General features: G+C 47.1%; 1 protein-coding gene across 10 annotated transcripts in view; it reads right to left on the bottom strand.

Annotated features, from left to right (window-relative positions):
- The window catches only part of IRAG1 (inositol 1,4,5-triphosphate receptor associated 1), a 145934-nt gene that overhangs the window by 99462 nt on the left and 20467 nt on the right, over window positions 1-26005 (bottom strand). For 2 of the 10 annotated variants that reach the window (XM_047776289.1, XM_047776290.1), the window contains exon 1: window positions 24513-24539. The exons of 7 other annotated variants lie outside the window; for them this stretch is intronic. The gene's annotated coding sequence lies outside the window, so the exon portion shown is untranslated. Of the gene's footprint in view, window positions 1-6546; window positions 6787-24512; window positions 24540-26005 lie in introns of those variants that run through there. One more of the 10 variants, XM_047776295.1, reaches the window with a different exon arrangement.

Raw genomic sequence — 26005 nt, 5'->3', positions numbered from 1 at the left:
TTTACAGAAAGGAAAACTGAGGTGCAAAGATGAGAAGCAGCTTGACTGGTCCAGTTACCTTGGTACCTAGTGCAAATTACCTAAGCCTCTGCTGGAATAGCTGTCCAATCATTTGTGTAACCAGAAAGTCCCAAAGTCTCTAAACCACATTTAAATATTTTTTTATCTGCCCCTGGCTATGCATTTAGGAAAGCAAACTCATATGCTTTTATTCTTTCTTTCTTTTTTTCTGTTTTTTCTTTCTTTCTTTTTTTTTTTTTTTTTTTGTCTTTTTAGGGCCATACCAGCAGCATGTGGAGGTTCCCATGCTAGGGGTCCAATCAGAGCTGAAGCTGCTGGCGCACGCCACAGCCACAGCAATGCAAGATCCAAGCCAAGTACGCAACCTACACCACAGCTCATGGCAACTCCAGATGCTTAACCCAATGAATGAAGCCAGGGATAGAACCCACATCCTCACGGATACTAGTCGGGTTCGTTAACCACTGAGCCATGATGGGAACTCCTCATTCGTTGTTTTCATTAGATATTTCTAGGTTGCCTACTGAGTATCGGACACTATGCGAGGTGCATTTCAGGTGATATCTTGTTATTTGCATTTTATACATTAAGGCACTAAGGATCAGAGAGGTATAGCAACTTGCTCGGGATCACACAGCTAATAAGTGGCAGGCCAAGGATTATAACTGAGGCTAGTTTGATTCAAGGCCCCTCATCTCTCCCCTCCTCTACTGGGCCTCCTCCACCAGGAGTTCTGCTGGAGTGTAGCAGCTGAACCCAGCATGGGGATCCTGCCCTGCACGGGAGCGTCAGAACATGCATTCCCAGGGTGATAAGGATATTGGTGGGCAAGGGAGAGGAAGCAACAGGTTGCCAGGCCAGGAGTCTTAGCAGAACAAAAGAAAAGAGTGAGCCACCTGTTTGGGGCTGCATGGCCCCTGCTGTGTGTAGGACAAATGTACCCATTCATCCATCCATCGGTCAGTGGGTCCATGCGTTCGCCCCCGTGCCTTCTGATTCTTCCACTCATACAACAGCCTGTTAGCATATACATCTGACCTTTCACCCCAGAAAGGCCCACACTTGTTAGGTGAGCAGCACAGGCTCTGCCCCTGGGAATAGCTGCTGCAGGACCCTGTGGGCTGTGGGGAGAGTACAGGAGGGGGCTGCTCTGGCAGAGGGCTATACAAACATAGGCATGCCCATCCACAACTGGCAGGACACCTCCAGCCTGCACACCTCAGCCACGGGAGGGGGGTGGCTTCTTGTGGGGCTGCCTACATCCCTTAGGCATGGGAGCCATCATGCAAGAGTCAGGAGTTCACAAGGGCCTTTACAGAAACCATTCCCTTCGGTGCTCTCAGCAACCCTTGAGGTGGGTAACAAAAGTACTATTACTAACAATGTTATGATTAGTCCCATTTTCCAGATGAGAAAACAGAGGCTCAAAGACTTGCCCAAAGTCACATCACCCATGAGCAGCAGGGCTGGAAGTCAACCACAGGTCTGACTCCCCAGCTCCCTGCAGGGTGAAGTCCACTAGCTCATGGGTAGTGTTCTTGGCAAGCAGTGGCCCCTTAGTAGTGTCCCAAGGATGCCTCTCCCAGAGCCTTGCAACCAGTTCAGAAAAGACCAAAGCCCTCTGAAACCAGAGTCCCAGAAGCACAGCCTACAGCCACCCAGCAGCTCTCCTGCTCCCTCTGTTAATCTTTGGGTGTAGGAAGAGCCAGAGGCCCTTCTGGGAAACAGCGGGTTAACCCAGACTCCACTGACCTTTCTGGAGTGACTCAGAATTCTCAGAAGGGAGGTTTTTTTTTGTCTTTTTGGGGTTTTTTTTTTTTGTTCTTCCAGCTTTGAATTTTTGCTTTCATTTTAGCAGCACAAAGAATTTGAAAGAGATTAGCTTGCTATTAATACCACTGTTCTATCTCTAGATGAAGAATTTGATGGAGGGAATTGTTTAGGCTGACTGCACACATAGGCCTCTCAGCCCCTTTGCAAACTCAGAGGATGACAGGGAGGCCAGTGCAGAGCCAGTCCTGACCCCAGCTCCCATGCTATAGGCCTGGACAGGGACAGGGACTCCACCAAGGCCACATCTGTGAGTGAGGAGCAGCCAAAGTCCCAGAACCCCTGCCTCCCAGCCCCACTACACACGTCAGCCTTCTGGCATCTTACTTGAAAAGTTTGCTTTTAGGAAATAATAAGCTGGTGTGTCCTGCTGTGAAAGCAGGTGTCCCTTGGCGGTGCCCCTGATCTTGGGCAAGTGAAAATGCTCCCAACTCCCAGGCAGCTTGGGACACACGTGGAAAATCTCCTTGGGCATCAGAGATCAGCTCCAAGTGCTGAGTGGTATGTTCGTGGGACTCTGGGCCTGGCCCGCTGCAGAGCTGGATTCTGTACCCCCAGAAGTGAGCCCAATGGGAGTCTCCCTCAGGATAGCCCCATCCTACTTCCCAACCTTGGGATGCTGTGAGAGGGCTGTGGACCTTGGCAGACTGGGTTCTAATTCTTCCTTACCTCTTTCTTGCGGGATTAGTCTCTTCCTGGCCTCAGTTTTCTCATCTGTAAAATGGAAGGAATAGTGCCTACCTTTTCAAGTTGCCATAAGGGTTAAATTAGCAACTACACACAGGGTGTCTGCACAGAGTATACACTCAACGAGCTCCTTTCCCATCCTCTGAATCAGGCAGCTGAGTTCTTGGAGCCACAGCATCACCAAAACTCAGAGTTTGGTGTTCATTCTGGGTGGCAGAGTTCTGGGCTTTGTCTCTTGCAAGTTAAGGAGACACAGTCCTGGCCCGGCCGGGGCTTCTCCTCTGTACTGACAAACAGATAAAAGAGCATCCAGCAAGCCTGGAATTAAACTCATGAGGGCTCACGTGCTCTGGCGATGCTGGTATTCATTCTGCTGCTGAGCAGCCAGAGGCTGCAGCAGTGGGTTTAGAGAGAGAGGGTGCAGTGCTACGGTCAGCCCCAGGTTCGGGCTGTGGCCATCCTAGGTCTGGGCTGTGGTCAGTCCCAGATCTGTCTAGTTCCAAAGTCCCAGACCTTTCTGCCATCCGTGTGCTGACTCCCAAAGGACAGAGGTTTTCATTCTGCGAGGGAGGTTTCATCTAACCCTAACCTGACTCCCAAAGCTGCACAATAAATGGGAGAATGAATGACTGAAGAAGGGAGCACAGCCCTCGGCATATCAGGGGGAGCCCCACATTTCCATCCTGAAAGCAGATCTGGATTGAAAGGGGGAAGTGAGTAGCCAGGGGGGGTTATAAAAGGATGAAAGGAAAAGGCCTTGGGGGCAATGAAGAGGGGAGGCACTGGAAGAGACCCTCAGTGACTTCTCACCCTCATCAGGCTTTCTGGGCCCCTGCCTGGAAGCACAGAGGCTGTCAGCAGGGCTGGCCCCGAGCACTCCTGACACTCCCTGGGGTCTGGACCCTCTGGCCATGCTCTTCAGCCCTGAGGCTCTCTTACAGGCTCTGTTGGCTGGGGGTGGTGTCCTCCTCAGATTCAGAACCCCTTTGAGCTCTGAAAGAGGCAGCATCTGCTGAGACCAGTGGCAGGACAACATCCAGGAGGGGAGGCAGGGCCAGGACCCAGGGCAGGAGTACAAGAGTGGGCACGAGGCTTGGCTGTGGGTTGGGGGCGGGGAGGCTACGCCAGATAGACGGCATGTCTGGAACTGCAGGAGACTCCGCACTATCTGTCACATCTCCTTTCCCCCACAGGCAAATAGCAAAGCCATCTCACTGTCTGGGAGGGTGAGAGGAACACTCGTAGCAGCTGGAGGTAGAGAAAAATGAGCCCAGCTCTGCCTTATGTATCACAAAGGGCTAGCCCTGTAAGGAGATGGGAAGGGTTCTTGGCACAGAAAAAAAAGGTGTGGGGAGTTCCTGTCATGGCTCAGAGGTAACGAACCCAACTAGGATCCATGAGGATGCGGGTTCGATCCCTGGCCTCGCTCAGTGGATTAAGGATCTGGCGTTGCCATGGGCTGTGGTGTAGGTCTCAGACGGCATTGCTGTAGGCTGGCAGCTGCAACTCCACTTTGACTCCTAGCCTCCTAGAACTTCCATCTGCCACAGGTATGGTTCTAAAAACCAAAAAAAAAGATTTGGGCAAAGACATCCTAAGTGTGGGTCAGTCTCCCCTCCCCCCTTCCAAGACCAGCCAGGATTATGGTGCAAAAGAGAAGTGAGAGAGGTGGAGTGGAAGCAGCGTGAAGGGAGATGCTAGTTGAGTCCCTGAGAAAGGGGCCAGTGCCCTGTCCCCTGAGAAGGTGGGAAAAGATCCCCCAGTTTGAGAGCAGAGAGGTCTTGGGCCCCGTTTCCCAGGTAGAACCCAGAGGAGAAGACCCCAAAGAGGAGAAATGTCTCTCTTTGGTACAACTTGATGGATGAGGCCTGTTAAGACACCCATCTAGGGTTTCTCACATCCTTGGGGGCGGGTGGGGGCACAGGGCAAGAGCGCAGTGACTTCTGTGTGCCTGGGAGTGACTTCTGTGTGCCTGGGAGCAGAGAGTTGCCAGACCTAAGGCGCCTTGAGAAGGTGGATTCAGAGGTTACCTACCAAGCAAGGACTGATAGAAACATGAAAGATGACTTGTCACCTGCTGGGCACACTCCGCACCCCACTGTCCGGCCTTTGGGAAGCCCCGTGGCTTAGATGACACTCTGGAAGAAGGGGAGGACTGGAGAGACCCTGAAGTGCCAGGGATCCAGGGTCTATACCCCCTGAAAAACAGCCAAGCCCCAGCCAGACCTCCACCCACCCCAGCGCAAGCCCCAGCCAGGACAGGAAGGATGCCAACATCTCCCCAGCTTTCCTTGCCAGCTTGTTCACTTCAGCAAGTCTTTTTTTAAAAATCAGTCCACTTGAAAAACTTTTTTTCTTCTTGGAAATATGTGCAATTGCTTAATCGGAAGCAGTTCAAAGGCACCGGGAACAGCAGAAAAGGATCTGAGCCTCCCATTTAGTTCCCAGGAGAAAGAAATCTCGCCCGGGTCTTTGTTCCAGGCCGCCCAGCAGCCTCTTCCCTGAGTCACTCACTCCAGGGTGACATGAGTCATCATCCTGGGGTCAAGGATCACACAGTGTCCCCCAGGGTCTGTGAGGATGGCCAGGGCACCAAGGGACCATCAGAAAAGAATGAAGGACCGGGCACTGCCTCCTAGAGATGCCAGGGCTGACTCTGCCCTCCTAGGTGTGTGACCTCAGGGAGTCACGAAGCTGTCTAGGAACAAGGTGGATTTTTCTGGCCCCTTCCATCTGTACTTTGTGGGAACTTCTCCAGTGGTGTGCTGGCACCTGCTCGTACAGGCTCATGAGAGCCCAATGTAAAATTGTCAAGTTGTTTCATGGGCTGGTCGTTAAACACAGACAGTACTAAAAATTACATTAGAAACGAAGGAGATAAATACCCATAGTAACGATGTCCCTTTTTTGTACTACATTCTATTATTACCTTGCTCTTGAGGTGATTTATTTCTAGTGTATCATATGGAGGGAACACCATCTATGATGCTCTTCCCAATTCCACGTTCAGTGATGTTGAGTCAGTTGCTTAAAATTGGTCATGATGGGAGTATTTATACCACAGGAATCAGTAAATGCAATATATCAAAATCTTTTTTCCCCCAGAGAGCTTGCTGTTAAACATTGACTAGTGCACCACTACCTCTCAGGGCCAGGCACCCTGCTCCTCAGCTCTGCCAGGGAAGAAAAGGAATGCAGGTGGCTGGCACGTCACCCCAGATGGCAGGGCTATGGAGATGGGATTGACAACTGCCTTTGGACCACTCTTCCCAGGTGCATCATGAGCCCTTCACACTCACCATGTCCCAAACAGAATCCACCATTTCTTCCTGAACCCCAGCTCTGCTCTCCCGCAAGCCCACTGCTATGCCTTAATGAACACACTCAAGCTAAAACCCCAGTGGTCAGCATCCCTCCCCATGTTCAGTTAGACTCCGAATCCTGTCAATCCTAGTTCAGATGTCTTTGGTCACTTCCCTCCTTCCCATGACCATCCTTGCCATGGCTCTGATCTGAGTCACCGCAATGGTCTCATGGGTCTCCTTATCTCTGGTCTGCCCCCTGCCAACCACCTTCCACAAGATGCCAGAGCACCCAAAACATATATTGGATCATCCTTGCCTTTCTTATCATCTTTGAGGACTCCCTTTTCCCATGGGACCAGTTCTAAGTCATGATCCCAGCCCTTCTCCCTGGCCCCATCTCTTATTTCAACCTTCATACACCTTATGGTCCAACCACCATGGATCAACAGCCAACCTCCAAATATGCCCTGCTTTCTTACATCTTTTGCACAATCCTCTTCCTTACGCCTGGGCTGCCTTCTACCCCCTTTCTATACCTGATGAACTCCAATTCATCCCATTCAAATATTCCCTCTTTCATAAACCCATTCCTTCTCTTCAGCCCAAGCAAAAATGTCTCCCTTCCCATGTTAGTTCTATATAGCTGCTGTGATAAATTACCACAAACTTGGTCTCTGAAAACAATTCGGATTTATCATCTTACTGTTCTGGGGATCTGAAGTCCAAAATCAGTCTTGGTGAGCTAAGATCAGTATCAGCAGGCTGTGTTCCTTCTGCAGAGTCCAAGGGAGAATCCATCTCCCTGCTTTTCCAGCTCTAAGAGGTTGCCCACATTCCTTGGCTAGTGGCCCTTTCTCCATCTTCTAAGCCTGTAGTGTAGAGTCTTTTCTCTTCTCTCACCTCTGCTTCCACCCTTGTATTTCCTTCTTGTCTGACTTTGTCCTGCCTCCTTCTTATAAGGACCTGTGGGATTTCACCGGCCCCACGCAGATAACGCAAGATGATCTCCAAATCTAAGTAGCCTTAACCTAATCATATTTGCAAAGGTCCTTTTTCCATTTAAGGTAACATATTCACAGGTCCAGGGATTAGGACACAGGCATCTTGGCGGGGAGCAAGGGAGGATTATTCAGTTTCTGTTCTCCCGGAGCAATTTGCACAGACCTCAACTCAGCTAGAATTTGAGCACCTCAACAGCAGGGAAGATTCATATTTTTATGACTGTTTTAAGAAGTATCCTTTTTTTTTCTTTTTATGAATGCACCTGCAACATATGGAAGTTCCCAGACTAGGGGTCAAATCAGAGCTACAGCTGCCAGCCTATGCCACATCCACAGCAACACCAAATCTGAGCTGCATCTGTGACCTATGCCACAGCTTGTGGAAACACTGGATGCTTAACCCGCTGAGAGAGACCAGGAATTGAACCTGCATCCTCACAGATACTATGTCGGCTTCTTAACCCATTGAGCCACAACAGGAACTCTGAGAAATACTCATATTTTTATGACGCATATCCGGTACAGGGTGAAACGCAAAATGACCCACTCAGTAAATGCTGGTTGAATTAATGATGACTAAAACCATATCACTAATAAACAGAGTTAAGAAGCCTTTGGTTTACCTGGCAACCAGCTTCTATAAAAACAGGATTCATGCAAAGGTGGAAATTCAAATCCTTCAGGGTCCAGGCAGGTGAGATGAATGACAGCTTTTATGGAATACGGCTAACCCCAGAGCACAGGCACCATCTAACGGGGGTGGTTATATTCAATTTGGGGGTCATAGAAGTATACCAAGCTTTGTTGGCTAGAGCTCCCAATTTTTGCAAGAAAAGCCAAAATCCCAAATGCTAAAGTATGAAATCCCCCAACTGATAAATGTTAAATCTAATTCAAAAAGTTAGAGAAATAGCATGCTCCCAAACAAACACATTGCTGGTCAAGATTTAGTCTGCAGTCACCAACTGTCACCTCTAATTTAAACCAAGACAAAATGTTCCCTTGGGCTTTTTGTGCTAATTATGCTAATCCAAATCAAGTCCAATAAGCAGCGCCGACTACGAGCACTATTTGAGGCCAGTGGGCTAAGCAGAGGCTTCCCCTCCCCACCCCTCCATGCCCAAGACTGATAAGGCCCCATCCCATGTGTTCTCTGGGTTATTTGCAATGCTATGAATCTCTCCTTGCAGTCCAGGCCCTTTGCCTGGCCTCACAGCTTCGTGGGAGGCTGAGCCCTGCTCCATGCAGAAGCATCTCCCCAGCCCAGTGGCCCTGCCTCTGGCCATGTCATCAAACTAATTCCAGCCCAGGCTTGGCAGCCAGCACGAGCCATGGTAGCCAGAGGGGCGGGGATTTGGGAGTGAAACAAACCAGGTTCCATCACAGTGCTGGCACTTACAGCTCAGCGGCCCTTGACAAAGTCATGAACTTCTCTGGGATCAGGCTGCTGTTTGTCACCCAGGGTTAAGATACTTCTCTCAGAGCACTGTTGTGAGATACCAATAAAATAGGCCTGTAGGAGTTCCCATCATAGCTCAGTGGAAACGAATCTGACTAGCATCCAGGAGGATGCAGGTTCAATCCCTGCCCTCGCTCAGTGGGTTAAGGATCCGGCATTGCCATGAGTTGTGGTGTAGATCGCAGACACAGCTCGGATCTGGCATTGGCCGGTGGCTATAGCTCTGATTTGACCCCTAACTTGGGAATCTCCATATGCTGCAGGTGTGGCCCCAAAAAGACAAATAAAATAAAACAAAACAAAACAAAACAAAACAGGCCTATAAAATATCCAGCACACAGTAAATACATAAGAAATATTTTACTCACATCTGAGAAAAAGAATATTGATAACACAAGCAGCCTCATACGACAAAGGTGTACTCCCCTTCAGGCTTGGTTTCCTGGTTTTCCAGCCCACAGCAGATTAAAAGCAGTGAGAAGTGGAGTTCCTATCGTGGCTCATTGGAAATGAATCTGACTAGTATCCATGAGGACGTGGGTTCGATCCCTGGCCATGCTCAGTGGGTTAAGGATCTGGTGTTGCCGTGAGCTGTGGTATAGGCCGCAGACATGGCTCGGATCTGGCATGGCTGTGGCTGTGGCACAGGCCAGCAGCTACAGCTCTGATTGAACCCCTAACCATAGGCCGCAAGTGCGGCTCTAAAAAAGACCAAAAAAAAAAAAAAAAAAAGAAAAAGGTTATCTTCAAATGGAATTAAGAATAAATTCAATCTAGCATCTTTTAAATATTTGTCTATATTTTCCCTTTTTTCCAACAATACACCTGACTTACTTGCATAACAACTAATGGAGTTGTTAAAGGGGAGAAAAAGTCTCCTTGGTGTCCTGAAAAATTAAAGGGAACCATCAGGAGCAGCCTGTCTGAAAAGCCAGGATCAGCACCCTATCACCTTGGGAACTTTGTTCCAAACAAAAACAAAATTTCTTCCTTGACTCAGCGACACCCTTACCCCCAAAGAAAAAAAATAAAATGAATGAAGTCCAGTTCTCAGTGTATCTCTCTTTGCCATTCCTTCCCTCTTGACCCCTCCTTCTCCCCTTCCCTTCCCAGCTTTGTCCTGGGGCGTGACCATCAGGGTTTACATGTGGGAACTGGTTTGGGAAAGTCAGAAAGAAAAGATGGCCTGCAGGGTGCCCAACTCAATCACCCATTCGTCCCAGAAATGCTTGTGTCTGCTCAGTGTCAGTGGCGTGCAGGACGCCTGGGTTCCGAGTGTCTCCTTCAAGGCTGCCTCCCCAGGAAACCTTCCCTGACCTCTTCCGGATGCTATGTGCTCTCGGGTCCATGATAGCACCTTGTAGCTGCCCCCATCTGCCAAGTAGCAGTTTCCTGGACACTAACCACATCTGCCAAGCCTGAAGGCAGAGAGCTTCTGTCTAGTGCCCCAGCTGTGGGAACAAAGCACGGGTCCAGAGCTTAGTACCTGCGAGCCCCTCCTTTTGAAAGAAAGGATTCTAGGAATCAAATCTTGCTTTTCATCTGGCCGGCTACACACACAGTGCACTACATGTGATATTATTGATCAGCATGTGAACCCTCTCAGCTCTGTGAAGAAGGTATTATCTTTCCATTGCACCAATGAGAAAGGCAAGTCTCACACGGAAAAAATGACTTGTTCAAGGTTACACAGGCAAGGTCAGAGTCAGGAACAAAACTTGAGTCTCCTGTGCCCAAATGGGGTCTTGGTTCTTTCTCAGGAGCAGAGTCACTCCTGTTCTTCTCTCACCTCAGGGGACCCAGAACGAGAGTTATTGGGAGAGGTTTCCAGATGGGGGATCTGGATTGTTCCAGATGACAGCCCTACCTCAGGTCCAGCCAGGGCTGTCCTAGCTGAGGTGCAGAACTGAAAGTCCTTCCCACAGCATCCCCCGGGGCAGATAGGAAGCAGCTGCAGCATTTAAGACAAACAGAGGGGATAGCTTTTCCCCACTGGGTGGGAGCACCCAGCTCAAGCTCCACCCCCTGTTTATCTCCGCGTGCTGGGAATTGGGTTCTCAAGCTGTGGAAATAGGTCCAGTAACCTGGGCTGGGCGGCGGGAAAGAGGCAGGCCCAATGTGTCCTTCAGGAGACCAAAGGAAGGATTGCAAGGGGTTGGTGACAGGGGACTCTTCGAGGAGTGGAGAGAAGACTGTGACATTAGCAGCCTGAGTGGGGATGAGTTCCTTCGCCAGTCGGCCCTCAGTCTCCCCATCTTTACAGTACAGAGTTGGGCTAAGTTGCCAGCCTGTGCCCTTCTTTCTGTTCCATGAGTCTGGGGTCCCTATAGCCTATTGAGAGCAGTCATACAATCAGTAGTCTGTCAACCCCAGGGCTGGAGGCAGCCTGTGGCCATCTTTGCATCACTTTCCCCACTACAGTGATTGGCTCAAGGGTGAGTATGTGAACGACCAGAGCCAATGAGATACAATCAGACTTTTGCTGGGCATACTGGGAATAAGAATCTTATGCTTAAGGGTTGACCTTTTAATAATGTAAGAGGATGAAAACAGAACACTCATTGTGATGATAAAGAATTTGTCTAAGAATGGAATCAATGTGAAAGAGAATACAGCAAAGAGCCAGAAAGAAACTAGGTTCTGAGGCTATCATCTAAGGCCCTGATCAAGCTGTGCCTGATATCCCTGGCCTTTTATGGTTCAAGAACCAATGGATACCCCTTTCTGCTTAAACTGGCTTATGTTGGCTTTTTTGCCTCTTGCAGTATAGAGTTCCAACTGGGACACACAGCTGAGTCTTTGTAAAGCAGGCTGTCCAGGGTCTTTCTCAACACCAAAGACCTCTCCCCTCACCAGTCTGCTGCCTAAATGAAAGCTTGATCTGGAAAACAGACCTGAAGCAAATGCACTTGCCCTAAGTTTTTCCCTAATTAAACATCACCATGTCTGTTTCCTCAGGACCTGCTCCTCATACTGCTTTTCCTGCCCCCACTGATGGGCTCAGCATCCTCCCAGAATCCCCAGCCCAAACCCCACCCCCGCAATGCCCATCCTCCACCCTTCACCTACCCCCCACACACTCTTTTAAACTCAGGCTCCAGAAGCAAGACTAGGTTTGAGCAGCCTGCATGTTCCTGCCTAAAAGACAGCACGGTGAAACACAGAAACATGTTTGTTGAGTCAAATTTCAACCTTCAAATGATTTTCAAATGTTGTTGCCTCTAGCACATTCATGCCACCTACTCTGCAGCTCAAAGTCAGACTGTTCACCTTCCCCAGGATAGCAGACCCGAGCCCCCAGCAATGGCAACAGGAGGCTGTATGGACATGATCGCTGCTCTCTGTCCTGGACCCCAGCCCCAGAGTTTTGGGTGAGGACTCCAGTTGACAGGACCAGGAGGAAGCTCACACTTTGTCCGTCGAGGCCTGGAGAGGGACAGGAGCAGTCGTGGATCTTGGCTGGGATCTTTTTTTCACCCAGGAATCTGAATAGAACTGCACTTGCAGAGTTCCCGTCGTGACTCAGGGGAAACAAATCTGACTAGCATCCATGAGGATGCAGGTTTGAGCCCTGGCTTCACTCAGTGGGTTAGGGATCTGTCGTTGCTGTGAGCTGTGGTGCAGGCAGCAGATGTGGCTTGCATCCTGCATGGCTGCGGCTGTAGTGTAGGCCGGTGGCTACAGCTCCAATTTGACCCCTAGCTTGGGAATCTCCATATGCAGCAAGTGTGCCCCCTCCCTCACGCAAAGGCACTGCATTTGCAGTTTGGTCAACTCAAAAGATGCTCCTTGGGCAGAGGCTGTGGCCACAGGAAGCCATGCGCCAAAGTAAAATGGAGCAATTCTCTTGGTGTTCAGATCTACGCAAATAGCTCCAGGACTTGAGTGTTTAAGCGCCGCTTGGGAACAAGGTAAACAGTGATGTAAAAAGGCCTGGGAGGCTGGGGATGGGGAGGGCAAAAGCAGGAGCTTGGGGAGTTCCCGTCATGGCTCAGCAGTTAACGAACTGGACTAGCATCCATGAGGACATGGGTTCCATCCCTGCCCTCGCTCAGTGGTTGAAGGATCCAGCGTTGCCCTGAGCTTGTGGTGTATGTCACAGATGCAGTTCAGATCCTGCCTTGCTGTGGATGTGGCGTAGGCCGGCGGCAGTAGCTCCAATTAGACCCCTTGCCTGGGAACCTCCATATGCCTTGGGTGCGGCCCTAAAAAGACAAAAGACCCAAAAAAAAAAAAAAAAAAAAAAGCGGGCACTTAGAAAAGGCTGTCCCAACAGCAAACTCTGGTGGCCTGAGGCATGTGACTTTCAGTGTGCTGCTACTTGAAGAGGCATGAGAAACCACAGCTGCTTTATGGTCTGAGACTGGAAATAACCATAGAGACTCCCTCTCCGGGGCAGTTGTCATCTTCCCCCAGTTGAAAGATGGCAAGTGCGTGGAAACAATTCTGACGCATCAGCAGAACAGAACCCATATTTCTTGGACCAGGTACTCTGTCCGGCTCCTTACATGCTTTTATCTTATTCAGTCCTTACAACAGCCCTGCCTGGTACTATGATTCCCATTCTACAGATGAGAAGCTAAGAAAGGCTGAGTAATTTGCTCCAGGCACTACAATGACTAAGCACTGTAAACAGAAGTTGAGTTCAGGGTAGTCTGGCTCCAAACCCAGGATTCTGTTCAACACACCATAACGAGGCTTCTAGGGCCAAAGAGAACCCAGGAGCTGTGGTGGCATAAAAGAAACACCAACACAGGACCAGGAGAGGTTTTTCTGGCTAAGTATTCACTGATTCACCCTGGAGAAGATATCTTTTTTTTTTTTTTATGTTTTTTCCCCCATTTTTACAAATGATTTATTTATTTATTTATTTTGTCTTTTTGCCGATTCTTGGGCTGCTCCCGCGGCATATGGAGTTTCCCAGGCTAGGGGTTGAATCGGAGCTGTAGCCACTGGCCTACGCCAGAGCCACAGCAACACGGGATCTGAGCTGCATCTGCGACCTACACCACAGCTCATGGCAACGCTGGATCGTTAACCCACTGAGCAAGGCAAGGGATCGAACCCGCAACCTCATGGTTCCTAGTTGGATTTGTTAACCACTGCGCCATGACGGGAACTCCAAAGATAACATCAGATTCACAAATGTTCTGTCTGCTAAATTGCAGTTTGTTGTATGTATAATATTTCTCCTTAAGTTAACTCTTTGGTAAACAGCATAGAGTTCAATCTAGGGTTTAAGTTGAGTTGTTCTTAAGAAGCTTCTGGTGGAGTTCCTGTTGTGGCTCAGTAGGTTAAGAACCTGACTAGTATCTATGAGGATGCAGGTTTGATCCCTGGCCTCACTCAGTGGGTTCAGGATCTGGTGTTGACTCAAGCCATGGGTTACATGTGGCTTGGGTCCACAAGTGTGACCCTAAAAAGTGGCAAAAAAAAAAAAAAGCTTCTGGAAATTCTTTTTTTTTTGTCTTTTTTTTTGTCTTTTTAGGGCCACACCCACAGCATATGGAGGTTCCCAGGTCAAATTGGAACTGCAGCTTCCAGCCTACGCCACAGCCACAGCAATGCCAGATCCCAGCCACATCTTCAGCCTATACCAGAGCTCACAGCAATGTTGGATCCTTAACCCACTGAGCAAGGTCAGTCAGATTTGTTTCCATCAAGCCATGATGGGAACTCCCAAGAAATTCTGAAGCTTCTGGAAACTTCTTATCTGCACTTGCAGGTGAGAGAAGCTAATAAATGACCCAGGAAATGGACCCCCAGGAGGGTTGGTTCTCTAAAGAAGTAATCCATCTTCCAAGTGGAAGTGGTCTTCCTAAAACATAGCCTTGGTTAAATGTCTCCCTTGATTAAAATCACTTCAATGGCTTTCCATGCACCAATCCTTGACTTGAGAATGTTTACCAGAATCATCTGCAGTGCTTGATAAGATGCATATTCTCAGACCCATCCCAGATCTACCAAATGAAAAATATCTGGGGTTGGGGCCCTGGGAATCTACACAGTTGAATCTACACAGTTAGTAGTCCCTCAGGCGATTCTGGTGAAGCATATCTAGGAACCAGAGCTGGAGAAACCCTGATCCATAATAAAGTCCAGGTTCCTTGGCACCCAGGCCAGACTCTTTGCCCTGAGATTACCCACCTCTCCTGTTTCTTCCCCAGCCTCTACCATCAAGATGTCCCCTGCCCCACCCCCCCAATCCACACCTATTGCCCCAGTTTCCAGAATATTCCCTGAACTTCCAAATCTCTGTGCCACTCCTTCTGCCTCGAAGGCCCACATCTGGCATCTGTCTCCATATTCCTCATGCTTTAATATCCCCGACACAACCTTCACCAGATTAACCCCTCTGCCCATTTCCCATCAGAATTTTTAATTGTTTAGTTGGCAACATATACTGTAGAGCCAAACAGGGTTGGATTTTATCTTGAACTGCACTTCCTAGCTCTGCGACTTTGACTCTTGAATCTCAGAGTCTCCACAAGTTGTTGTGAAAGATAAGGATGCACATATACATAAAATGTGTATACAGTGTCATGTAAGGGGATGGCATAGAGTAAGCTATCCAAATGGTAGCTTTCGTTATTATCCTTAGTAATATCAATATTCCCATATTATGACATTCCTCAAACACAGGGCTCAGCAAACTATTTGGCCTATGGGCCAAATAGGACCCACTGACTCTACTTATAAATAAAGTTTTATTGAAACACAGACACAGTCATTCATTTATACATTGCCTACAGCTATTTTTGCACTGAAAGAGTGGATACTATTAGACTCACAAAGCCTAAAATATTTACTAGCTAGCTTTTTTATATAAAAGCTAGCCAACCCTACTCTAACACAGAAAGGTTATTTATGTTGAGATTGATCTCCCCTACTCAGCTGATAGCAACTCAGTGGGCTTCACAGCAGACTCCTATTCATCCTTCAAAACCCAGTCTTTCTCATCTTTGTATCCCTAGTGCTACATATATAAATAGGGTTTGGTAAATGCTGAACTCAATCGAATAATTATATAACTCAAATTCAATGCAAATGTCTCCTGAAAGCCACTAAGGGGAGAATGGACAAGATTTCTTGGAGGGTCAAAGATGCACAACTTGACAAAACCAGGACTACCTGGGAAGTAAAATCAGTCCTCCAAGGGATCTGAGTCCTGCTTCTGAGCCTGATTCTCCCTCCTGCTTTCAAGGGCACCACAGACGGTCTCATTGCTTCCTACCACCCAACTCTAACACCCTGGGCCTTGCAGTAGAATATTGGCAGGGAAAGGGATAGCCCTTTCTAGGAAATTCTCTTTTCAATGGTTAGTATACTCCCATTATCCAAGAGGACATAAAGAGTTGATCTGAACAGTTGAATGCTCCTTACAATAGACAATTTGATGTATTCCTTTTAAATAAATGGACTAGCCGGAGTCCCTGTCGTGGTTCAGCAGAAACGAATCTGACTAGCATCCATGAGGATGCAAGTTCAATCCCTGGCCTCACTCAGTGGGTAAACTTTCCAGCATTGCTGTGAGCTGTGGTGTAGGTCACAGACACGGCTCGGATCTGGCATTGCTGCAGCTGTGGTGTAGGCTGCCAGCTACAGCTCTGATTCAACCCCTAGCCTGGGGAACCTCCATATGCTGTGGGTGTGGCCTTAAAAAGACAAAAAAATAACTAAATAAAAAAATTAATGGACTAGCTAATTGGTATTTTTTTACCTGTAGTTTTACCTTTTTTTTTTTTTTTCAGTTCTGACTACCCATGAATTTGCATTTCCTGAGCAAAGCTCCTTTGGGGAAGAAAACTAGGATTTCAAAGCTGAGGCCATTTCTTTGTGACCTCGTTACGAAACCACTCTGTGACCTTGAGCCAGTCTTGCCTTTCTCTGGGCCTAGCTTTCAGCTTCTGTACAATAAAGTTCAGACTTTTGACTCCCTGGAGCAGAGTGAAAGCAGTGGCCTGACAGTAGACAGCTTGATAGAGCCACTTTTCTCTTCCAGGCCTCTGTGCTATAGAAACACACTCTGCCAGCATCTCCCCCTGACCCCACCCCAGCAAATCCGGCAATTCATCCCTCCAGCCTTTTCTTGAGACTCAAAGAAGATACTTTAGCTCTGAAGCAGATCCTTAGAAGATAAGAAAATGCCACTGATGTAGTTGGAAAAAATCTGAGCTGGATGAAATGGAAACACAGAGCTGTCCCCAGAGGCCAGAGGAGAAGAGCATGAACGGAGGCCAAAGCCCATCTCTTCCCTGAGCTTCTGGGAGCTGGCAGCCCACCTCGTCTTTCCAAACACTATGCCTCCTTACCCTTCACTCTCCTTGAAGATAGCCCTATGGGCATAACTTCTGAGCTGTAGGATCCCAGTTATCTGAGAGTAAATCAGTCTTACTGTGGATTGAACTGGCTTCTATTGATTTCCCTGTGGGTGATTTAGAACTGCATGCTTTCTAAAAGGGTTTGTGGCCAGATGTCAATAAAAACACTCAGAGGATAAGAAAGTTAAAAATAAAAGACTGAAAAAAGGAGCAGGAGAGCATGCAGAGGAAAGAGGGAGATAATTTGACCAGCCGTGGTGGGATGTGTCCTCAGCCCTGGATGACTTGGAGAGAATCTTGATTTTCGGTTTCTATTGACCTAACTAATTTTGCTTTTGGCTATTGTAAGAATTAAAGAGAAAAAAAAATAGCTAGCATCTTGAGTGTCCAAAGCTGACTCTTTGCTTTAAAAAGTGCAAAATTAGAGTAAGCTTTTGCATTTAAGAACTTTAACGTTCATTTTACAGGAATCTTTCTATTTAAGAACTTCAAATCCTACTTCATAGAAGGTCCCTTCATGCAAGTATGTCACCATACTATTTACACAGCAAGGTCTGGAATTACTTTTATTTTTAAGCAGGTCGTATAAATAGAGGTTCCAGGTATTATATGCATGCCTGAGTCTGATGGCTGGTCACTGACCCTCCTCCATGTGGCTCTAACATAGACTGGCTAAAATGAGCTCAAGGAACATAGAAACCACAGGTGAGGACCCCTTAGTTCAGGAACTAGAGACAGTGGCTGCAGGTCACTGTCATTTGCTGGTCTCAGTGAATGGGTTATTTAAATAAATTCTGGGAGTTCCCATCATGGCGCCGAGGAAACGAATCTGACTAGGAAACATGAGGTTGTGGGTTCGACCCCTGGCCTTGCTCAATGTGTTAAGGATCTGGCATTGCCGTGAACTGTGGTATAGGCTGGGAGCTGTAGCTCTGATTGGACCCCTAGCCTGAGAATCTCCATATGCCACGGGTGCAGCCCAAAAAAACAAAAATTAATTAATTAATTCTGGCTTTGCTAGTTGCAACCAACCAGAAATCAGATCTCTCAGAGGAAAACCAATAAGGCTATTGCTATGGGCTGAACTATGTCCTCCAAAAATTCTTATATTGAAGCCCCAGCACCCAGAACCTTAGAATGTGAGTGTAATCAGAGATAGGGTCTTAAAAGAGGTGATTTTGCTAAAATGAAGCCGTTAGGCCTTAATTCAACCTGCCTCACGTCCTTATAAAAGGAAATTTGGACACATGGAGAGAGACAAGGGATGTGCAGGCACAGAGGAAAGGCCATATAAGGACAAAGCAAGAAGGTGGCCATCTGCGTGCCAAGGAGAGAGACCTCAGAAGAAACCAGACCTTCTGACACCTTGATCTCGGACTTTCCCAGAACTATGAGAAAATAAATTTCTGTTGTTTAAGCCACTCAGGCTATGGTATTTTGTTATGGCAACCCTAGCAAACTAATACGGCTATTGATAGAATTTCTTAGCCATATTAGGTTTAAATTCAATTCTTTTTCAAATGCTAATCTTTGGAATTGGAGTCAACGAATTTGGGAGAATAATTGTTTTAGTGTTTTTCTAAGCCATCCACAAAGCTCCTTTTAGGACCTTCTAATGAAATCAAAATGCTCTGGAGTAGGCCCCAAGAATTCTAGTTTTGAAGAAGTAAAACCATCATGATTTACAGATGACATAATCTTGTGTATAGAAAATCCTGAGGAATCCACTAAAAATCTACTAGAACTAATAAACAAGTTCAGTAAGGTTGCAGGATACAAGCTTGATATACAAAATTCAACTATATTTCTATACACTAGCGGTTACCAAACCAAAAATGAAATTAAGAAAACAATTCCACTTAAAATAGCATCAAAAAGCACAAAATAATTAGGAATACACTCAACAAAACAAATGAAAAACTTACACTGAAAACAATGAAACATTGTTGAAAAAAATCAAAGAAGATCTAAGTAGATGGAATGCCATCCCATGTTCATAGATCAGAAGACTTAATATTAAGATGGAATATTCCCCAAATTTATCTACATGTTCAACACAATCCCTATCAAAATCCTATTTGTCTTTTTAGGCAAAAATTGACAAGCAGATCTTAACTTTCATACGGAAATGCAATAGACCAAGAATAACCAAAATGATCTTGAAAAGAGGGAAAATGGGTGATTCACACCTCTCAGTTTCAAAACTTAAATATATAAAACTACAGTAAGATAGCATGAATCTGGACACTGTACAAGGATAGACATATAGATCAATGGAATGGAATTGAGAGGCCATAAATAAATCTTTACATATATAGTCAATTGATTTCAACAAGGGTGCCAAGATAATTCAATGGGAGAAAGAATGGTCTTTTCAAAAAAGAGCTCTGAGACAACTGGATATCCACATCCAAAAGAATAAAGTTGGACCCCTTCCTTCTACCATATACAAAAAAGTTAACTCAAAATGGATAAAATTCCTAAATGGAAGAGCTAAAACTATAAAACTCTTAGATGAAAATGTAGTTCTTGGGCTAGTCAATACCTTTTTAGATACAGCACTAAAAGCATAGGCAACAAAAGAAAAAATAAGTCAATTGGACTTCATCAAAACTAAAAACTTTTGCACTGCAAATGATACGACTAGAAAGTGAAAATAAAACCAACAGAATAGGAAAAATATTTGCAGATAATAAGGGACTTGTATTGAGAATATATAAAGAACTCTAACAAATCAATAATAAAAAGACAACATCTTTTAATTTTTTATTTATTTTCTTCCTTCTTGGCTGCCCTATGACCTATGGAGTTCCCGGGTGAGGGAACGGATCCGAGCTGCAGTTGTGATCTACAACAGCAACACTGGGTCCTTTAACCCAGTGGGTTAAAGGGGATCAAACTTGTGTCCTGGTGCTGCAGAGACACTGCTGATCCTGTTGCACCACAGTGGGAACTCCAAAACACAATTTTTAAATGGACAAAATACATTTCTCCAAAGAAGATAGACAAATGACCAAAAAACATGTGAAAAGATACTCAATATCATTAACCATCAGGGAGTACAAACCAAAACAGCAATGAAATACCACTCTATAGTCATTAAGATGGCTAAAATATAAGAGACAGATAAGGACAAGTTTTGGCAAAGATGTGGAGAAATTGGAATGGTTATACATGCTGACAGAAATGTAAAATGATACAGCCACTTTGGAAAACACATTAGCAGTTCCTCTAAAGGTTAAACATAGATTTCTCATATGATCTGCCAACTCCCCTCCTACAGATATACCCAAAAGAAATGAAAACATACATCCACACAAAAACATGTACACAATGTTCACAGCAGCACTATTCATAATAGCCAAAATGTGGAGACAAACCATATGTCCAACTAATAGACAGATTAATAAAATATGGTCTATCCATACGATGGAATAGTATTCAGCCATAAAAAGGAATAAAGTACTGATACATGCTAAAATATGGATGAACCTTGAAAATTTTAGGCTAAGTGAAAGAAGCCAGTCACAGGAGTTCCCACTGTGGCTCAGCAGTAACAAAACTGACTAGTGTTCTCAAGGATATATATTCGATCCCTGGCCTTGCTCAGTGGGTTGAGGATCCAGCATTGATGTGAGTTGTGGTGTAGGTCACAGACATAGCTTGGATCCTGAGTTGCTGTGGCTTTGGTGTAAGCCAGCAGCAGCAGCTCCAAATTGACCCCTAGACTGGGAACTACTGTATATTGTGGGTGCAACCCTAAAAAAAAAAAAAAAAGAATCAGCAGCCAGTCACAAAATACCATATATTACTATACTGCATGACTGCATTCATATGAAATGTCAAGAATAGAGAAATCTATAGAGACAGAAAGCAGTGGTTGCTTAGGGCTGGAGGGATACTAAGGAATGGGAGTAACTATTAATAGGTACAGTTTTCTTTTTGGGTGATAAAAATGTCGAAATTAAATAGTGATGATGGATGCACAATATTCTGAATGTACTTAAAAAAAACACTGCATTGTGTATTTTATTTAGTTTAGTTTAGTTTTAGAGCTGCACCTGCAGCATATGGAAGTTCCCAGGCTGCAGCTGCTGGCCTACACCACAGCCACAGCATCGTCAGATCCAAGTCACATCTGTGACCTATGCCACTGCTTGTAGCAACACCGGATCCTTAACCTGCATGCTTGTGGATAGCCTGGTTCTTAACCCGCAGAGCCACAGGGGAACTCCTTATTTATTTTTTGAACTGTACATTTTAATTGGGTGAAATATATGATATATGACTTCTACCCTATGATATATGAATTCTGTCTTAAAAAACAAAACTTTTGGAGTTCCTGTTGTGGCTCAGTGGTTAATGAGGTTGCTGGTTCGATCCCTGGCCTTGCTCAGTGGGTTAAGGATCTGGCGTTGCTGTGGTGTAGGTTGCAGACGCGGCTCCAATCCCGTGTTCCTGTGGCTCTGGTGTAGGCCGGTGGCTACAGCTCTGATTCGACCTCTAGTCTGGGAATCTCCATATGCCACGGGAGCGGCCCTAGAAATGGCAAAAAGACAAAAACAAAAACAAAATTTTGCCTAGAAAAAAACAACAACAAGGAAATTACTTTTGGTCCTTACTACATTGTGATCTCTCTGGACACAGTTTCTTCAAACTTCAGGGGTAGAAATTAAGTTAGATGATTTCTTAGATGATTTCTAAGTTTCCTTCTATCTCAAATTCCAGAGAGTAGGTAACTTAAGAAAACAGGTTGAAGAAAGGAGGTGGAATATATGTACATATGGGGTTATGTGAGGAGGAAACAACAAAAGATGAATAGAAAGAGGAAGAGATGAAGGGACAAGGGACACGAGTTCAGGGAGACAGACACTTAGAGACATGGAGACAAGACTATGCCCCAAAGAAAGAGAAACTCAGCAAGAAGCATGTGCGGATCATAAATTTAAGTTAGATGATTTCTGGAGTTTCCAGCGTGGCACAGCAGAAACAATCCCAACTAGGAGCCATGAGGTTGTGGGTTCGATCCCTGGCCTCACTCAGTGGGTTGAGAATCTGGCATTGCCATGAGCTGTGGTGTAGGTTACAGATGCGGCTCAGATCCCACGTTGCTGTGGCTGTGGTGTAGGCCAGCAGCTGTAGCTCTGATCTGCCCCCTAGCCTGGGAACTTCCACATGCTGAGTGTGGCCCTAAAAAGCGGGAAAAAAAAAGATGATTTCTGAGTTTCTTTTTATCTCTCAAATTCCAGAGTGTATGTAATTTAAGAAAACAGGTTGAAGAAAGGAGGTGGAATATATGTACACATGGGGTTACATGGGGAGAAATGTAGGAGGAAGAGACCACAAAAAGATGAAAAGAAAGAGGAAGAGATGAAGGGACATGAGCTCAGGGAGACAGACACATAAAGACAGAGGAGTTCCCGTTGTGGCGCAGTGGTTAACAAATCTGACTAGGAACCATGAGGTTGCGGGTTCGGTCCCTGCCCTTGCTCAGTGGGTTAACGATCCGGCATTGCCATGAGCTGTGGTGTAGGTTGCAGACGTGGCTCGGATCCCGAGTTGCTGTGGCTCTGGCGTGGGCCAGTGGCTACAGCTCCGATTCAACCCCTAGCCTGGGAACCTCCATATGCCGCAGGAGCGGCCCAAGAAATAGCAACAACAACAACAACAACAAAAAGACAAAAGACCAAAAAAAAAAAAAAAAGGCAGGGAGACAAGACTATGCCCCAAAGAAAGAGAAACTCAGCAAGCTGCATGTGCGGATCACTCATCCATTCTTCCATTTAGCAGATGTTTATGGAGCATCTACAGAACTTTGCTCTGTGTGCACTAGTGAGCCTGGTAGAGCAAGCCCTGAGCTCCACGGTAAGAAACAGCCATCATGGAGCCCTCACAGGCATGGACAGTTGACGGCTGGGGTTCCGCAGCTGTTGATGCCCCAGAAGTACACAGGGCACATGCCCACCCACAGACATACCTGCGTGCAAACACACATATTCCTCCAGACCACACGCAATGCATGCACCATTCCCCAAAGTCAAATCATCTCTGCGGGGTGCACCATTTCTCACCTGAGGCATTTAGAATTCTGCTATCAAGGATGTTCAATTATACCTTGTATTTTTACAAGTACAGCCACAAATGGGAATGACGGTCCCCCAACGTCGCTACGAAACGAGGCTCAAGGACAAGATTCTTCCTGGGGAGAGCCTGTGCCCTTTCCCCTTCCTCAGTAAGGACTGGCCTTGGAAACAGAGAGGAACTTGAGCTACCGCAAGCACACCGGCGCTGCTCCTCTGGCCTTTCAGCTATGAAGTTCCCAGAACCCATTCTGTTCCTCTCTCCTTTTATCCATCCAGATCTAGACCCGATGAAGCCATCCTGTGTCGCCCACTCCCCTGTCCTGTGGCCCCTCTACTGCTGACCAGCACGTGAGGCACTCTCAACTCAACGGGAAAAGTGACTCTGTTCCCTGCAGTGTTGACTCCCTGCCTGATTCGGCCAACTCTAGAGGGGAAGGCCATTGAAGTTTCTGGACGTCTCTTGCTCTGATCCCTATTCTCCTAACTCAGCCAGAGTCCAAGCTGCACAAGAGCCCTGAAATCACCTCGAATCACATCCTAAGATGGTGGTTTACCCCTTTGTGTTAATGTGGGAAGGATTCTCTTTGGAGAAGTTGGTATCAGGTGCTTTGGGCGCTGTGTACCAGCATATAACTAGGAGATGCACAAACCCCTGAGTGGGGCGGGTGGGGTGGGCTCTGGTCTGCAGACTCTGGGCAGGCTGAGCCAGAGCCATGCTGGGAAACAGAGTTTGGACTCCCTGCAGGCTTCATCGGCTGCTAACCATTTAGAGCAGTGGTGAACTAAAGTGATCCAGGCTCCAAAAATAGTAGTCAGAGCATCTAAAATTGCCTTCCACCCTGGGCTGGGCCCATCCCCTGGGAGTGTCAACATTTCTAAAATGTCCCCATTCACCCAGAGTGCCTTGTGTCAGACCCAGTGGGGATCTGGGCAACAGCTAAGTCCCGCTGGCTGTGTTCGCTCTTGCCTGGGGCCCTCTGGACACTGCACCACTCACCCAGTTTCCCAAACAGGAAATGCTCAAGATTTATGCCGCTTGCTTTTACCATGTCAAAGGCCTTTAACCTGGCACATGGCTTGGGAGGGCGGAGAATGACCTGGGTGACCTCGGTTATAAATTAATTCCTCAAACTGAAGACAGGGGAAGTGGAATCACCTGAGAGGCCTGAGCTTCCAGCCTGGTGCTGATGCCAAAGGAAGCCATTTCCACAGCAGCCTGGGCCTCTCTGATAAAATTATTCTAGAGTCCCAGGGAATTTATCATCATAAAGACTTGCCACTCCAAGCCTGCCTCAGTGCCTTTGCACATCCTGGGCTCTATACATGGGTGCTCTTTTCTTTTTTTTTTTTTTTTTTTTTTGCTTTTTAGGGTGGCACCCATGGTGTATGGAAGTTCCCAGGGTAGGGGTAGAATCAGAGCTGCAGCTGCCGGCCTATACCACAGCCGCAACAACACAGGATCTGAGCTGTGTCTGTGACCTACACTGACTTTTAACCCACTGAGCGAGGCCCCCTGGCCTGTGTCCTCATGGATACTAGTCAGGTTTGTTACCACTGAGCCATGATGGGAACCCTGTGTGGATGCTCTTTGCTCCCTCTTCCCTGCCTGACAAATGCCCCATCACCCTCTTCTGCCATGGGGTGCTAGGGGCAGGGAAGCTGTGGTGGTCTCGAAGTTTGTCTGCAATGAATGCTTTTCAAGCACCACCAGGTTGTAGTCGGTGTCTAGAGGGCACACCCTCTGCTCTCCCCTCCCTGCACCAATCAACAGGGGACTCCCAATGGCCTTGCCCATGGGACCATACCTCATGGAGACTGACCTCCAGTCCTTCAGCAACTATGAGGTCAGGATCTCCGGCCGCTGCAGGAAATGTCTGACTGAATGAAGTGTGTCTCTCTCAGCTTAAAGATGAGGCACTGTCATTCTCCTTTTCTTGGCTGTGACCCTCTTTAGCGGCTCCACTTTGCCTCCTGAGGAGATGCCCATGCAGCATAGAACAGAGAACGTGCTGGAGGGCAGAGAGGGAGGAAAAGTTAGCCTGTGCCTCTGTTTCCTCCTCAGTAAAAGGGAAATAACTGATTCCACCTCAGGGGGTTGAAAGGATGAAATGGCATGTGTCAATGACCCAGAGACATCTTCAATGTGTGCCCCTTTGGCACCCGGTCCCCTTTCTTCTGGTAATAACAGCATCTTCATCATCCCAGTGCTTGGTGTGGTGGCCCATCAGAACACCCCTCTCCCCTGGCCTTGGTGATTAATTGAAGGATGAGCAGGACTCAGAATGGGCTGGCTAATAAATTCAACTTGGCAACTTTAATTGGAGTTCTTGCTGCCAGGGGTTCTGAGAGGGGAGGATGTAAGCTGGGAACTATGAGCGCACCAGGGTGCCACTGTGAGGCAGAGGCTGCCCAAGGAGAGACCCGACACCAAGGAAGTTGAGAGATGGAGCAAATGAGTCCCATGGAGACAGCCATTTCTGGAGTGGCCCTAGACTTCTCAATTACGTGACCCAGAAAATTCTGGTTACTGTCTAATCTAATTCGAATGAATTTCTGTTCCATGCAAGAGAGAATCTTGGCTAATGCAAAGCTCACCAGATTTGGTTACCCTTCCTGCTGCCATTGCTGGGGGGTGGTGTGAGGGGTCCTTGACTCCTGCAGAGACGATGCCACAGCTCGCCTCCCTGTGCTTGGCCTCCATCTCTTCCATTCATCTTCCACCACACTGACCATTCAAACATGTGCCCAGTCATGTAACTCATTCAGAAGACTCCTTGGCTCCCCCTACCTGGAAAGTAAGTCCCTGTTCCCCAGCTCCACCTTCCATGCCCTCCACAATCTCCTCCCAAACCCTTTGAAGCCTATCTCTCAGGACTCTCCTCTCCAGCTCCGTAGATACTGCACCCAATTCATAAGAACCCGTTCCCCATTCCCCTACCCCGTGTCTCTCCCTGGAAAGCCTCCCGCTTCTTACCAGCCTGCCCAAATACCCCTCTTCAACCATCTTCTCTTCCCAGAAGCCTACACAGATGGCCAAGGCAGAATGAATGTCTGCTCCCCCTGCACTGGCTCCCTTGTTCTGTATAGTGCTTGTCAGTCTGTCCTTAAGTGAGAATAATGGATACACATTTTGAGAGCAGAAAGCATGTCATACTCCATCTTGGATCCCCTTGGGGCCACTGCACGAGGACTGACTGCCATAGGCTCTTGGTCAATACGTTGACACAAGACCTCAGCTTCCAGCTGACAAGCTCTGAAGCATCCGCCCCACCCCTCAGCCACTCTAGAGGAGAGGGGA

Source organism: Phacochoerus africanus, chromosome 4, assembly GCF_016906955.1.
Source record: "Phacochoerus africanus isolate WHEZ1 chromosome 4, ROS_Pafr_v1, whole genome shotgun sequence".
NCBI lineage: Eukaryota > Metazoa > Chordata > Mammalia > Artiodactyla > Suidae > Phacochoerus > Phacochoerus africanus.
The sequence above is the reverse complement of the archived record's forward strand: the minus strand, read 5'-3'. Positions and strand labels throughout refer to the sequence as shown.